The sequence below is a fragment of the Cucurbita moschata genome, unplaced genomic scaffold (genome assembly GCF_002738365.1).
Source record: "Cucurbita moschata cultivar Rifu unplaced genomic scaffold, Cmos_1.0 Cmo_Scf00001, whole genome shotgun sequence".
Taxonomy (NCBI): Eukaryota; Viridiplantae; Streptophyta; class Magnoliopsida; order Cucurbitales; family Cucurbitaceae; genus Cucurbita; species Cucurbita moschata.
In genome coordinates this window covers 3801919-3812296 of record NW_019268517.1, presented here as the reverse complement: position 1 = coordinate 3812296, position 10378 = coordinate 3801919, and the positions used below count along the sequence as shown (strand labels likewise).

General features: G+C 37.2%; 1 protein-coding gene across 1 annotated transcript in view; it reads right to left on the bottom strand.

Annotated features, from left to right (window-relative positions):
* LOC111444561 (endoribonuclease Dicer homolog 1) overlaps window positions 1-10378 on the bottom strand; it is a 27219-nt gene that overhangs the window by 13283 nt on the left and 3558 nt on the right. The gene's annotated exons all lie outside the window — the stretch shown is intronic.

The window sequence follows — 10378 nt, the reverse complement described above, 5'->3', positions numbered from 1 at the left end:
AAAAAAAAAAAAAAAAAAAAAAAAAAAAAAAAAAAAAAAAAAAAAAAAAAAAAAAAAAAAAAACACCGCTTTCACTGAGAAACATCAAAGAAAACAAAAGAACAAAAACGGCATACCAAAAAAAATGCCTGAGAAAGAGAGCCATAATAGCTTGAAAGTGTGATCCCACAACAAAGGAGCATACAGGCATCTCCTACGGATATGATTAAAATCCATGTTCATGCACCTTTAGAGGATGCAACAATGTGGTCCCACCAAAAAAGACTAATGTTTCTGAATACATCCATCATATTAATCTTTCCAAGTAGAAGCAGTCACAAAAAAATTTGACCTTGAAAATTTTCACCTTCCAAAAGCGAAGAATAAAGACAGAGCCTAGGAAAAGAGGGTTCTCTCAAACGAAGGAAAATAGGATTACAAGGAACCCTCACTGACACACCGGGGGGCCCAAAAATGAAAATCTCTCCTCCCCGAAATAATTGAGAAATCCCCCAACGAAACACAACGTCAAAAATTTCCCTACTGACAGGCCGAATAAAACTCAAAGAAGGCAAAAAAAAAAAGCCCACCAAGATAGAGGCCACCATATGTAACCTCAAACGGACAATACAAATGAGGGAAAACAGAACAGAAGGGGCCATTACCTAACCAATGATTCTCCCAAAACAAAATATTTTTCCAGCCCAGTAAGAATGTTTCATAAACTGGGAAAAGAAAGTAAAACTGATTTCAATCGCTTTCTAGGTATTCCTAGAAGTTCCACATAAGCCTACCACTGGGAAAAGAAAGTAAAACTGATTTCAATCGCTTTCTAGGGATTCCTAGAAGTTCCACATAAGCCTACCACTAGAGCTGTGAGCAAAGGGATGGAGAACATACTTACAATAACCTAATGCCATAAAGCATCCGGCTCCAAGAGGAAGTGTCATAATCACTTACCCAATAGGATCTCATTAAAAAGTCTACTACTAGAGTTTTGATCGGAAGGATTGATGTCAAACTTGTTTACAATAACCTCATGCCACAAAGCATCAAGCTCTAAGGGGAAGCATCGTAATCACTTAGACAATTGGGCATCCTTACGAAGTCTAAGATTACCAAACCTCCCTGTTCCATTGACGTAGACAGAGTCTCCCAATTCACTAAATGTAAGCCCCACCCTCCTCAACACCTTTCAATAGAAAATCCCTCCGAATTTTTCCAACTTCAAGATCACCAAAATAGGGACTAAAGGTTGTGGATCGAGTTTCAATCCAAAACAAATTGGGTGAGACTTAGCTACCTCCTTTAGAGAAGAAAGATTCCTTCATAGAGGAGAGGCGTTTTGGATCTTTTTCACAACAAGATTCTAAATCATCAAAGCTTCTAGGATTATGCTCTATAGGGGGGCCAAGATAGGAGGAAAAACTACTCACCTCACACCCAACTACCAAAGCCCAACAAGCTAGCGTTGAGGAATTACAATTTAGACCAATAACCAAATATTTCCCCCAATTAATCCTAAAACCCAAAACAGCCTCAAAGAAGAACAAGAAGCTATTAAGATTAACAATGACGTTTTCCAAAGAGCAACCTACTGCTTCCTATCTGACCCCGCTCTATTACACCTCTCCCCACTCCACTCGAGATCATCTTACTAAGCACATCCACTACAAGTAAGAAGAGAAAGGGTGAAAGAGGATCAACCTACCTAAGACCACTAAACACAAAAATCTTACCCCTTGGCTTTCCATTCACAAGGATGGAATAATTGACGATTCTTATGCAAGACCACATCTGAGATCTCCATTTGTAACTAAAGCCTGTCGTCCCCATTTGTAACCAAAGCCTGTCGTCCCCAGCATCTTTTTCAAGAAAGTTACAATCCGTGTGATTATAATAAGATTACTCAAAATCAATCTAGAAATAACTTATTCCTACTTACAGTTTACATAATCCTCAACATTTATTGGTAATAAGATCTTGATTCAAAATCTATATGGTTATGACAAAAGCCCCTTGAGAACTAGAAATCATATGAAGTGTTTTTGTCAACCAATCAGCGAACACCTTGGCAATTATCTTATAAATACTTGTGAAAAGGCAAATTGAACAAAAATCTTTGACCTTTCTAGCTCTCTGCTTCTTAGGAATCAAACAAATATACATTCCATTCAAGGAAGAGTCTATATCTCTCTCAAAAAATAATAATAATAACTCCCCAAACATTTTTCCCTAACCATCTTCGAGACTTTACCAATTATCCTAAGAGAAGGCCATCACACATAATTCATTAGTTTGTGAAGGTTTCATTTGCAGAAGCTTTTGAAAATATATTTATCAAATGAAGTTAATGAGAAAGGAGTTCTTGTGTCCAGCAGAGTAGTTTCACCTTAGATTTCTTCCCAAATTCCAGCCAAATTTTCTTCTCTCGTTGAGGTTTGTGGATTGCAAATGCAGACAATTATCATCTAATCACCAACAGTAACAATTCTCTAGTATTCTTGGTTGCTCAATAATGTAACTATTCTCATGGTTTAGTCACCAAAAGTAGGATGCTTGAAAAATCTCCATGGTCCAGACTCTCAAGCTTGTTTTGTGGCCCTTCTTCTCATTTCCTCTTCAGTTGGTTTTGTCAACCGGTGTGTGGAGCAGTTTTTGTTCAACCTCTTCTTCAAGTTCATTCTCTTAGTTGGGCAGGTTTTGTTTTTAGTTCTAAGCTCAGTAATCTGAAGGACGTCTTCAAGGTTTGGTTTTCTGCTTTTGAAGAAGGGAGAAATAAGAAGAATCAATCTCATATCTGATTTTGTTTGCTTTGCTGTTAAATTTGTCAGTTCAAAAGTTTTGAAGTTGTCTGTCTCATGGCCTATTCTTGGATCTTTCCATCAAAGACTTACCTGAGTTTAATCAATTGGATTGTCTTTATTTCCTTCTTTATTGTTTCTTTTCGTTGTTGGGTTATGCCCTTTTGTCAGTTCCAAAGTTTAAGGTTCATTGTATTTCTTTTGTATTTGTTTTCTCAGCTTGGTCTTGTTTTGTTGTTGACTTCATCTTCCCTCCCTTGTGAAGATTGTATTCTTCAAGCATTAATCTATTTTTCATTTTTTCAATGAAATGTTTCGTTTCTTGTTCAAAAATAATAACAAATGAAAAGGTAGGAGTCAGCTTGTCTCGAGCAATCTTGAAGCAAATACTTTTCCTCTAGGAAAGGTATTTATTTTATTTTATTTTATTATAAGAAACTTTGAGGTGCATAAAATCCAAAAAAAAAAGAAAAAAGAAGGGAGACAACCTAAGGACAGGGGAAGAAGAGATAAGACCCTCCGTAAGAACTACTTGCAAAAAGCCATCTCAACCTTTCAAAAACATAGATATAGGGTAATTACAAAAGAATTTTGTATTGGTATACACCGCCAAGAAGCATGAAATTGTACATTGCTAAAAGTATTGCTAGTCTGTAAACAATGACTTCCCTTATTTAATAAAATTACACAAATATTCCTTAAATCATGGTCATTCCTTCAACTGTGTTTGATACTTGGAAGATCGCCTAAGATGAGATTGCCACCAAAACTAACAAGATTAATGCGGAAGCTTTCGACCTAGATGGGATGTCAGCCCAAGAGTTGATGGTCATGGTGAGATTCTAAAACAAAATCACATGACCTGGTGGCTCAGCGTAGGATAGGAGCATTTCATAGATATAGACAGCTCCTAGAAAGCACTAGTTCAGATGATTCCAAAACTTTTTGGAGAAGTGAATGTTTCCCTTATGTTGTCAAGGCCAAGAATTGATTAAAGATTAATAAGGCATTTATTCTATCTATAAAATCTTATTTAAGACCTCTCCCGACTATCCTTATAGAATGCTAGTTTTCTAGATAATATGAATTGGATGGAGCATCTTTTAATTACAGTGAGGAAAGAAGGTCTCCTCCTTTTTCTATTAGTGCATATGTGAAACTAGTTGTAAGGCCATTTGCACTAGTTTTTAGGTCATTTACTCTAATGGCAAATCTGAGCGTCAGACTTAGCCTCACCATGAGAGCGGTAGAAAACCAAATCCCAACAAGAAGTACGATTCGATTCAACAAGGTAACAGTTAAAAGAGCCTAAGCCCTTTGGTGAGGTTCAGATACCAAGGGTCTAAAGAACTTTATCTTCAATCTCGAAGAGTAATTCTAAGCCATGAATACAGTGACAAAAGAAGGAAAGGTTACATTGGTGACAATGCATCTAGTTGACGATGCAAAATTGTGATGGATATCCAGGACAGTTGATGCACCATAGAAAACTTATCCAAGTCCAAAGAATAATTTGGCTGCTTCACACTGTCTGAAATTAGCAGTCTTGCTTTCTCATTAGTTTTAGAAAAGATCACCTTGGCGCATGACTAAAATAAAGAAACTATCCAGTTTCAGGCAATTTAACTCAACTTAGATTCATTGTCCGAGTTTTCATCACTGGGAGAGGAAGTGTCATTTGTTAGACTGACAGTAGAAGGATGTAAGAATTCTGCAACATTAGTTCCATCTGATCCAATGTTGCATTGATCAACAATCGAAATATAAGAAGTGACCTTTGGAATACCCTCAAGAGTAGTAAACAATTATCAACATTGAGAAGATAAGTGCTAAGGCACTTAGAAACACAAGGTCACAATCTTTTTTCCTTGGGTAAAATTTCGAATAAATATCACAAAATCAATCTCTTACCTCTTTAACGCTCGTAGGAACTAATGAGTCCAAATTATTTGGGAGAATACACAAATCCAAAAAAACTAAAAACATGAAATACAACTTCGTTTTCAAATTTATGTTTTCAGAACACTAACCTTTGAAATTTGCTATCACACATAAATCCAAAAGAAAAACTGAAAACAAGAAATACAACTTTGTTTTTTTTTTTCATTTCTTTAACTCTTGTCTAGTTCCATTTTTATTCAGAAAAACGATATCAATGGAAAATCTAAGAAAATTACAAATGTAAATTGAAACTGAACCTATGGCAGGCTTGGTTATACATTCCTCTTAATCTCAAATCTAGGAATAAATTCTTTGGATATCTTTGTGAGTGAACCACATAAAATTCCAACTAAAAGGAGGAATGATTTCTCATTGACCCAATTAGAGTAATATGCCTCACACCGTTGCTTCAACTAGTCCCCATGTTTCTCAAATGAATTTCTTAGTTGCTGAGAGGGTTGCTCAAAGACAATGCATGAAGCATACCCAATAGCACTTACTAGGGCTGCTAGATGCTCCTTCCAGGAGAAGCACGCTTGGTACACTGCAAGCAAGTACAACTAGAAATGTTCAGTTGGTTTGCTAATATGGACGATCAAGGCCTCTTAATGGTATTTCTATAACAAATGCTAACCTCATCTCTACCTGACTTTAGAGGTTCTCTTTGGAGGAAATAAAAAAAAAAAGCTCTTTGGCACAAGATCGTAGGAAGTATAGACCAAAAGAGTCAAGATGTTTGCCTCCCTTTAAAAGTTGACCCTTGCCTTTAAAAGGCTCTCGGGAGTACATTTTTCAAAGGTAAAGCAATAGTTCTTTAGAATTGCACAGTCCCCTTTGGCGTATTTGGAAGCAAAGAAACCATAAGATTTTTTTAGATAAGCCGAATTTTCAGGATTCTTTTTGTAGTAGTGTACTGTACACAACTTCTTAGTGGTGCTCTAACTATAAGAAAAAAAAATTGTGATTATAGCTTTCTTGTGACCATTAAACAACTCAAAGACTTCTATTTTAATCTTTTGTAGTTTCTGAGAGGAGGTTTTCTTTAACCCTGGTCCTAAGTTGTTCCTCCTTTTTTGTGATTAATACACTGTTTCATACCCAAAAGAACAAACTATGGCCCAAAATAGTCTGATAGGTTTTTTGAATGCAACTATAAAATACCACTTTACCTTAGTCTGGTTGGTTTCACCAAGTGTTGGATTCTAGCTGGATAATTCTTCTTCCGCACAAACTAGTATGGTTTATTTATAATAGCCAGATTTAAGTTTTCATCCAAGTACGACTAGGGTATTTCTTCTAAGCTTGTAGGTGCTTGACTTCGGTAGAAATATGATCGACATGATATATTTGCTCACATTCCGGGCGAAGGTCATAATTTGCAGGAGTCCCTTCGTCAGTTTTCTTCCACCAACTTCTATTTGCATCGAACTTGCCATCTCTCGACATGATTTGGAGATGGAAAAACACTAATATTGATGCCAAAGCTAAAGGTCTCTCTTTTCTCCTACCAATTCAAATGAAGATTACTCTAGTTACTCTTACAAATATATATATTTTTTTCTAATTCCATAACTGTTGAATCTTTTATCCTTAGAGATGGTGAAAGGCACGAGGAGGTTTAAATAATCTAAGAAGGTAAAAATGTTTCTATATTGTTTTTCCTTGGAAGCACTACACCAATGGCAAGATCCAAAGTAGGAACTTGAGTTATTCTCTTTAGCCGAGTTGCAGTTCTCTCTGACAAAATCCTTGAAAGATGCCTAACATATGCCCTTCCCCCTGGTAATGGTTAAATTGAAATACTTACAGAAGTTGCAGCCCTCTTGACCAATCTTTGAGGGCGTTCATGTCCTCAATAAAAGTATAAAGAGAATAAAAATCCTTTGGTTAAATGCTATTTCAGGCTTTTTTTTTGCTTTTTTTTTGGTATCTCTGGTTAAAATGAAAGGTTAATCCGTAAATATGAAGATATTCTACTATGGTCATGAAGATCCTACTTAAAATTTATTGTACCAACTTACAACCACCAACCAAGCTTAGGTTTTCCTTACAAATGAAACCTAGAAGATAGCTATCAAATCCATGCCTTGAAACAATCCCAAATGGAGTATGTTGTTCTGAGGTTGAAGATAAACTTGATTTGTAGAAAGGTTGATTAGTCAAGTCGTTAATTTTGAGAAAACAAAGACAAGGTTTTCAAGGGATGAATAAATCTCTAACATCAAGATCTATCGCGCTCCTTGCATCTTTTATTGGTATTTTCACGAGCTCAAAGCTACATTTTCAATTGGAGTGTTTTTTAATCATGGGAAGAAAAGAATTGACTTTCGCAATTTGTGCACTGCTTCCCAACTTCATCATTTAACTTGAGGATGAGTTAACTTGAGCTGAAAGGTGATCTAACAACATATTTCTCGGTCAAATCAGTTTCATTAGCCCTCCACTAAGACAGAAGAATGTCGGCCTCAAGGTTGCAAAACCTTCTCCAGGAAGGATTATTCCCAAAAGAGAGTAATTTTTTACTTTGAGTAGCTGATTTCGGCAGCATAAACACCCTAGATAAGGTCCAAAGAAGGCTCCTTTACAATCATTTCTCCCCTCAAACTTGTGTTGATTTAGTGAAAGAAATTATTTGTGGAACAACTTTAGGAGAACTATTAGCAATTACGCTTGTGGAGCAAGTTCAGGAAAATAGTTAGGGTTATGTTTAGAAGAATTGTTAGTCCTTATTAACTTGAGGAGAAAGATTCGGAAAATGATCCTCGTTTTCTCCCCTATAAATAGTCTACAAATGTACGCTTTATTCACAACAACAACAAAAAAAAAAAAAATGAAAAGCATTTTGCTTAAGATTCTTCCATTCAAATAAACTCCCCCCCTCGAGTTGTTCTTTCTGTTTCAATTATTTGTTTGCGTACTTCGATCAAGGGTCTAAACCAACATCTAGTATCAGAAATACGATGTCGAAACAAATATCGTCATCACACCGTCGTCGAAGGAGATGTGACAACAATAAAGAGTGGAAAGGATGGGAGTGCAATGCTCCAGTACCCGTTACTCACGAAGAATAACTACGTAACATGGTTGATAAAGACGCGTGTTAATTTACAGCACAAGGCGTATAGGACGCCATCGAACATGGTAACGAAGTTGGGGAGCATAAGGATAGGATGGCCCTGACCGCCATCTACCAACCACTCCCGGAGGACATCCTTCTCATGATGGTAGAAGACTCAACAAAGGCAGCGTGGGAGATGCTGCAAACAATGGATATGGGTGTGGAATGGGTTAAGGAAGCAAAGGTGCAGACCTTGAAAAGTGAGTTCGAGGCTACTCATATGAAGACCAGTGAGACAATAGACGACTTTGTCATGAAGTTGACAATGATTGTTACCTACATCCATTCGTTAGGCGACAAGGTGGAGGAGATCTCCATCATCAAGAAGTTCCTTCGAGCCACCACCAAGATTTATGTAAATTGTTACCTCCATCGAACAACTCAGCGGCCTCAAGAACATGTTGGTTGAGGAGGTCATTAGTCATCTTAAAGCCCACGAGAAGAGAATTCGTGGTTACGACAACAGAGAGGAGGAGAAGCACCTCTTACTAACACACAAAGAGTGGCTCACACAGACGAAAAAGAAAGATATGGTTGATTCTTCCTTTTCAAGTACAAGAACGGGGCGGTCACAACAAAGAAAACAAAGGTCGTGGGCGTGGCCACGATTGTGGCTGCAAATGTGGCAGCAAAGGAGGTCATGACAATGCCTCACAAACCCATGACGATCCCAACCCTTGTAAGGACAAGAGTATGATCAAGTGTTACTCTTATGAAAGATATGGGCATTATGTGACAAAGTGTCTCAACAAGAAAAGCAACAAGGAGGCAAACCTCACATTCACGCACAAAGCTGAGAAGATGTTTAACCTCTTGATGTTGAATGAAGAGAAGGCTATGGTGAACCTCCTCGCAGATGGAGAAAACCGAAAGGAGTCCAACATGTGGTATCTAGATAACAGAGCGAGCAACCACATTACTGGAGATAGAGCAAAGTTCAAGGAGCTTGATGAGAAGCTCATTGAAAATATGAAGCTTGGCGATGGATCAATTTTACCAATCCAAGACAAAGGATCCATCTTGTTCCAGTGCAAGAACGACGATCAACATCTATTAACCAAGCTATATTAGATCCCAAGATTTGAAGAGCAAATTATTAGCCTTGGTCAAATAACAAAAGAAGGCAGCAAAATTGAGTTAGTTAGTCGTTCTTCAATATGTTCGACGGGAACGGAGTCCTATTGATGAAGGTAACATAGTCACAAAACCATCCGTATAAGATACTAATGAAAAACCATCAACATCTTCTAGAAGCCTCCATTGGTATTGGCGGCAAGAAAGGGTAGAAGAAATCAATGGGTCGAGAGAAGAAGGAACCAAATAACAGAGCTAAGAAAAAACCAAAGGCTACTTTAGTCAGCGAAGAGCAACCTACAAGTCGGTGTGCTTCATCAAACCTACCATCTCAACTAAGGAAACCTAGAGGAAGGCCACCCGAGCATAAGAAAAATGGGACATCGAACTTGTCATCTCAGCCAAAGAGACCAAAGAGACCTAGAGGAAGACCTAAAAAGAAACAAGAATCCAATGATGACAAGGGTGACAATTACCAACTTGTTCAGGCCCTTTCTATTAAATACCCAGCTGGTTCGCCCAACTTGCTTCAGACTAATGTTGTTCCCAAAATTCTAAATTACTTGTAGTACCTCACAATGGAATTCTTACATGTAAAAGAGGAGTGGAAGAAATTGCATGTTACGAAATTGAAATTTCTTCTAAAGAAGACGAAGTTGATCAAGGACCAAGCAAAGGTGAAACTAGAGAGCAACGTGCCGATATTCTCACCAAGACCCTAGCAAGAATTAAATTTACAGATATAGGAGTTGCTCGAAGAGAAAAATCACGAGCAAAGTCAAGCGAAAGTGGGAGATTCTGAGTCAATAAACTTGACTTAATAAAAGAAGTTATTTGTGGAGCAACTTTAGGAGAATTGTTAGACATTAGCAACTTGTAGACCAAGTTTAGGAAAATGGTCAATGCTTTGCTTAGGAGAGTTATTAACTTGTGGAGAAAGTTCAGGAAAATTGTTGGCACTTTCTCCCCAATAAAGATGTACGCTTTATTCACAACCACAAAAAGAAATGAAAAGCATAGTGCTTAAGTTTCTTACGTTCAAAGGAACTATCCCCTCATGTTGCTCTTTCTACTTCAGTTATTTGTTTCGGTGTATTTCGAACCATCAAATTTCACTTTGAAGGTCTGGACTTCCGATCATAAAAGGTTTGGGTTAGAAAGAATGATGTTGGAAGGTAGGGCAAGATGGTTGGTGGTTCAAAGACAAAACTAGAGTGTTTTAGTCAAATGCCTTAGAGCTCTTTGGTGGTACGTTTGGATGGAAATAAACTCAACTTCTCAAATAAGTACAATTCTTCTTACTATATTAGTGACCTTGTTTAGTTGATGCCTCTAAATAGAATGCTCAACACGATAACTTTTCAAATAACTACAATTCTTCTAACTATACTGACCTTGTTTAGTTGATGCCTCCAAATAGAATGCCCACCATGTTTTTTTTTTTTTTTTTTTTTTTTTTTTT